A 6533-nucleotide genomic window follows, 5' to 3' on the forward strand; every position below is an offset into this window, starting at 1 on the left:
TAAAATGAACAGCACAGTCCCTGTTGTCAATGAGTTTATAATCTAGTGGGGATCATAAGATGACATACAGAGATGAGTAAGATAGCAAATGTGATGAGGGAGAAGGGGAGGGTCAAGACAAAGTGTTATATGAAAGACGAGGCGTAAGAGGTCACTTTTACTGGGAGAAATCAGTATCAGAGATGACTTCATGGAGGATGTGTTGCCAGAGCTGGAGTTGGAAGGAAAAGGGTTCTAAGAGATGGACATATTGAAGAAGTATATTTCAGGAGTGGGGGACATGTAAATATAAGTCAAGAGGGATGACAGGGCTGGAAGAAATAAAGGAATAGTCAGTAATGAGTTTGACAGGGCTATAGCATGCATAGAAAGGGAGTGATGGAAATAAGGCTGGAAAGGTTGGCTGGGGCTAAGTGTAGAGAGAGCTTAAATATTAAGTTAATTAAATATTAAATATTAACTTTGTTATTATTGTTAAATAAAACTTAAATATTAACTTTGTCATAGATTATTACAGATTTAGAGTTAAGGGTGAAGAACAGAGAGAAAGAAAACAAATGCTTGTTAATTGAAAAAAATAATTTAAAAAGATTTAGAACTGAAAGAAACCCAAGAGGTCCAACTCCCTCATTTTTTAAACAGATAAATGAACTGGGGCTCAGGGAGGTTCAGTGACATCTTTACAAAGCCAGAAAGTGTTGGGGGTAGAGGAACTCAGATCTTCCCGACTTCAAATCCATACATTCACTACAACATGAGAATTTTATTACAGAGGATGAAAACTGGAAGATTGTTGTCCCCTTAGAAAGAAGGAAAGTAGATCAATAGTAAATGAATAAAAAAATAGCTGAAAAGAAATATTTGGAAAGTCTTTCTCAATAATGGCATTGAGTTTTGAGATAGAAAGAAACTTAGAGATCATTTAGTTCAATCTCCCATTTAGTTCAATCATTTAGTTCAATGAGAAGACTGAGGCTCAGAGAGATTAGGTGACTTGCTAGTAAATCTCAGAGGGGTGGTGTTTGACTGTGGTTGATTATTTCAACTACAGTGTATGCTGGGAATAGTTATGAAACAACCTTATGGAAAAGTTTCCTTCCTTATCTATTTTCTGTTGCTTTCCCTGTCCTTACAGTAAATAAAACAAACTCAGAGCACCTTCTTCGAAACCTCAGCTGTGAGACTTACTGGCAAATTCACTTAACCCTTCTGAGCTAAATGTCACCTTCTGTTCAACGGACAGACCACTAAACCTGGAGTTGAGAAGACCTGAGTTTAATCTGGCCTCAGACACTCACTTGTGTTATGACCCTGAGCAAGTCACTTAATCCTGTTTGCCTTTATTCCTTATTTGTAAAATGAGCTGGAGAAGGAAATGGCAAACCATTCTAGTGTCCTTGCCAAGAACACCCCAAATAGGGTCATAAAGAGTCAGAAATAACTGAAAAATGGCTGAACAACCACTGAACTTGACATCAAATCTAAATTTGTCTCTCATTCACTTCCACCCACTACTCCTTGCTCTGTCTTCTGGAACAAAACAGAACAAAACAAATCTTTCTTCCATGTGTCACCTTTCAAAAATTTGACCACAACTATCTTGTTCCTCTCCCTCCTGAGTTTTCTCTTCTTCAGGTTAAGCATTCTCATTTCCTTGAACCAGTTCTCACATGGCATGAAGTCAAGGCCCCTCACCATCATGTTTGCCCTCCTTTGGATACTCTTTAGCTTATCAATATCCTTCTTAAAACATGTCAGATGAGATCTGACAAAGGCAAAGTACAGAGGACCTTTCACCTATGCTTCCCTAGAAGTTCTTCCTTTCTTAATATAGCTCATGACTACATTAGTATTTTTGGTTACCATGTCATACTTAAGATTCATCTTGAGTTTTGTTAGATAAACTGCTGTCTAACCAGGCCTCTGCCATCTTGTACTTATAACAGTGATGTTCATATACACAAATGTAAGACCTTACATCGATTCCTTATGACTTTCATTTTATTAAGTTCAATCCAATGCTCTATTCTATCAAGATTTTTTTTTTGGTCCATGACTGTCCTCTAGTGTGTTAACTATCCCTCCCAGCTTAGTGCCACCTGCAAATGTGATGAGTTGGTCATCTATGCCTTTATTCAAGTCATTAAAAAAATGTTAGCCCCAGGTCAAGCACAGATCCTGGGGCACTCTACTGGAGACTTCCTGCTTGCTTAACTGACAGTTAATGATCAATAACTATTCTTTTAGTCCAGACTTCCAACTAGCTCTGAGTCTGTAAGACTGTGTATAAAAATGGCATATATACCCTTTTCCAGGCAGTCATGGAAAGAACAGTGACTTTGTAGACAGAATCTAGGGGGTTGTATTCTATCTATGCTACATATAATCTGTATGACCTTGCATAAGTCACTTAACTCTTCTAGCCCTCAGTTTCCTTATATGTAAAATGAATGGGTTGGACTTGAAGGTTCACATTAAGTCAAAACTTATGGTACTATGAATATCACTGGCATTTCTTAGATTAGGCTAAAGGACTGGCGTGACTAACTCAGGTAAATTAACACAGTTCTACCAGTATTTAGTTTGGGACCATCTTTTTCCAGCCCTGTGTTCAGATCCCATTCTCTTTACTTCAGATATCTGATTTGTTCTTTTCCTTGACTGCATAGCTCAGTGCTTTAAGCCCAGATTCAGCACTTAAGCATTTGATGCTTTTATTTTTTATAAACATTGTTAACTAGAACGAGTAAAGGGGAACTTATGAATATGATGCTTTGGCTCTCAGTCTGCATATGGAATGCATTCTCCAACTTCATCATCAGAGATTTTGTCCTTTGCCATTTAACTTGACCTAGAGGAAACATCTCAGCTGAAAGTGATTAGTGGCGGCTCAGACAGAACTCTTTAAGAAGTTAAGAATGTAACACTAAAACACTCCATGACATATTGTGAAATGTTGGGAGCCACCTGTAGCTGATGCATTGGAAATGACCCTGAACTTGGGGCCAGGAAGCCTGGGTTCAAGCCCCAGCTCTGCTATTTGCCAGCTTGTGGCTTTAGAAAATGCATGTTAGCTCAATTTCCTTACCTAGAAAACGAGAGAGGTGGACTAGAGGATCCCTGAAGTTGATCCAGCTCTAGAAATCTAAGAATTTGTGACTGCGTAGAAGAGAGATGGAAGCACAGGTGGTTGTTTATGTTTCACTTTATGGAAAAAATCATGGTTTGTGTGTGTGTGTGGGGGGGCAGCTGGGATGAGGTTCTGCTCTACCAGAGCATATTCAATGTCTCAGTGCATCAGAATTAAGACACATGCCAGCTGTCATTCAAGTGAAATAACAACTGCAGACATTAAAAAATTGTTCTTGTTTTCTTATGAGTCAAGATAATAATCTTGTGGAAGAGAAAACAAAACATGTTGTTGAAGAGAGAAGTTCTTTAGATGAAAAACAAAATGGTGACCCAGCGGTTCAGAAAAGTACCCAGTGACCAATGGATCTCTTCATATGAGGATGCTGGGATATCAATAAAATGAAATAAAAAATTTTAAAATGGGATTCTTAGTCCTATTCCCAGCAATCCCACAGTAATGAGCCCAAAGAAATATATGAAATCTTTTGGCTTTATGAGAATGGGGATAGGAATTCAAGGCCATCTTAGTGTGTTTGTTCATCTTCTTTCCAAATGTTCACCCCTTATCACAAGCATTAGGGAAAGTCCTCAGACACTAGAATGACTTTCTATACTACAGCACAAAATAATGGAAATAGTATTGGACTCAGGGTCAGAAGAACTAGATTTAAGTCTGCTCTGGCTTTTATTAGTCACTAGTGTGACTACAAAAAAGACACTCGTGCTCTCTGAGTCTCAGTCTCTTAATAGGTAAAATTGGGATAATAACAACTCACATGGTTGCTGTGAAAATTTTAATTTTTAAAGTGTAAGGCACCATGCAAATGTTAGTTTCTACAAATGATAGGCAGCACAATCATTAGATGTGCATACTGAGGTTTTGCTCAGACACTTATCAAGTAAAAGTGGGCAAACGATTTAGTTTTTCTGAGTCTCTGTTTCTTCATCCATAAAGTGGGCATAATGATATTTGTATTACCTACTTGTACCCCTACTCCAGGGCTGTTGTCAGATTCAGATCCAGAGATTATATATGTGAAAGTGCTTTGCAAACTACCTGACACTATAAATGTCAGCTATTACTCATTTTTTTGAAGGAGGGGGGGTGACAAAATCAGTGATTTGCCTAACATACAGCTAGTAAGTGTCAAGTTCATGAGAATGAATTTGAACCCAGTTTCTCCTGACTCCAGAACTCTATTCACTGTGCCACCTAGCTGCCCCACTCGTTTATTTTTGAATTCTATAGGTTCCCTATGTTGGTACAATTGTATGTAGATACTTCATAAGAAAGGGCACCTTGTCACAAATCCAGGGGGCAGATGTGGAAAAGCACATATGTGGCTTGGCACACAGAAATACATACAGAGAGAACATGTATGACCAGGTACATACGTGAAGGGACATGAGCATAGGAAATATTTATGACCAAGGGCATGCCTGGATGGACAATTCATAGTGCTGATGCTGCAGGGTCATTGATGTCCTTTGGTGAGGCCATTATGATGCTGATACCAATTCGTTTCTGCTAGGTTGGCTCTCTGCTGGTCTTGTGTGATGTTCTAGGTGTGTGGGCTAGATGTAATCAGCAATAGTAATTAATAGTAATCCCCAGTAATAGCAAGCATACACACATCTATCACCTCACCAGGGGAAGATAGTTTTTTTTTCTAAATAGTCCTTTATTTTATTAAATAATTAGTTTATAGAGTTAGACTAGTACAGTTACTCACTGAAGGAAACATGGCATTAGTGGCAGTGTCACAAAAATTCCCAGCAGCTACTTGTCAGTATTGCTATGTAGTATAGGGAAGAGAAAGGCAGGGCAGTCCCATTGAATACAACTATCAACAAGTCCTGATTTAAGTAAACCATCTCATCTCCTGTCTGCCCTTCTTAGTTCATGACTTTAAATAACATATTCAATGGCTGGACAGTCCTCATCCAATTGTATATAAAGATGTGCTTTCATTTCTATCTTCATAACCATTTTCCTCCCCACTAAACCATTTAGGCTGAAACATACTTGAAGGAAGAAGACGGCAAATAATAATGATAAAAAACAAGTTGGGTTAAGGAAGGTGTGACACAGACTGAGAGAGAACATGTAGATTCAACTCCAGAAAAGAACCAATGGAAAGGGAAAGAGCCTCATGGCACCCAAGTTCCATAACAGACCAGAGGGATGAGCTAAGGAAGGATCTTCCAAGTACACATTTCAAGAATTCTGGGTATAGCTTTATAGGTGCTGTGTCCAGTGCTGCTATGTCTTCTGCCTTGAATAAATCCCTGAATAAATAAAAGACTGAGAATAGATCCTCCCACTGGAGTCATGATGGCTATGGAGATCCCCAAATTCACTCTGAGGGTGCTCTCTAGTGAGTTACAATTATCCTTAAACTCTTCAGCTTTCAGAAGTACTTAGTTCTTTTATTGTTCTGGCTGGAGGACAGATAGGTGATGTGGAAAGCTGTTGAGGAAGAACCTTGATAAGAATGTTTTGTATCCTTAGCTATAGACTGGTGTTGCCCCTGGCAGTTCCCACCATGGGCTTTGACAGCATTGAGCAGTTCATTCATTGCTTCCTGATAGTTCTGACATTCACTTTGTCCAGATGCTAGTCTCATATTAAGCTTTCTTATAACAATCCAGCAGCATATCAATGAGGGCTTTGTGGAAGGCTTTGATAGGGAGACTTGTGTTTCAAAGCTCCAGGATATGGGAAAGGAAGTCTTGGCCCATCAAACTAGGAGCCTGGAATGAGATCTTAGATGCACAGATGGCCCCCAGCACTTTCATACTGTACAAGTAGTTGTAGCAATTTTGTTTCCTGGTGTCTCCAGATGCAATAGACTGGCATCATCTTTTTTAAGAAGCTGGGGTTCATACTCAACATCTTGGACCTTAGATCATTGGATAGCAATCTCTTCCTTCTGATCCTTGGTAGCATTGTGTCCCACAGGGATGTGAGGCCTTTTTGGGGACTCTATAGCAGAATGCATAATCTGCCTTTCAACAAAAATGAATAGGACCACAAACACCAAGCTCCTGTAGGTCATTAATAGCTCAATGTTCACTCCAGGCAACCAGTTAATGCTGAGCTCCATGGCTTCCCTCCAGTTTCTACAGAAGTTCCACAATAGCAATGACAGCTCTTCCAGGCCATTTCTTTATGGGAGAAAGTCGAGGCCTGATCATAAAACATGGCAATTGGGAGAAGCATGGAGGGAGGAGGGCAGGGCACAATGATTTTGAACTCTTTTGAGAAGTGTTTTCCTTTTGTAGGATCATTTAAATATCACTCTTATTATTTTCATATCATAGATGTTGACTTTATATATCACACATGTACATATATACACACACATATATACTATGTTTATATTTTTATCATGTATTCT

General features: G+C 39.0%; 1 pseudogene; it reads right to left on the bottom strand.

The window, feature by feature from the left end:
- Nucleotides 1-5322: 5322 nt before the first annotated feature.
- LOC138159850 (protein C1orf43 homolog pseudogene) lies at nt 5323-6329 on the bottom strand (annotated as a pseudogene).
- Between the last annotated feature and the right edge of the window lie 204 nt (nt 6330-6533).

This window comes from Petaurus breviceps, unplaced genomic scaffold (assembly GCF_028583685.1).
Source record: "Petaurus breviceps papuanus isolate PSGF00001 unplaced genomic scaffold, PetGlider_PUasm1.0 178, whole genome shotgun sequence".
Lineage (NCBI taxonomy): Eukaryota > Metazoa > Chordata > Mammalia > Diprotodontia > Petauridae > Petaurus > Petaurus breviceps.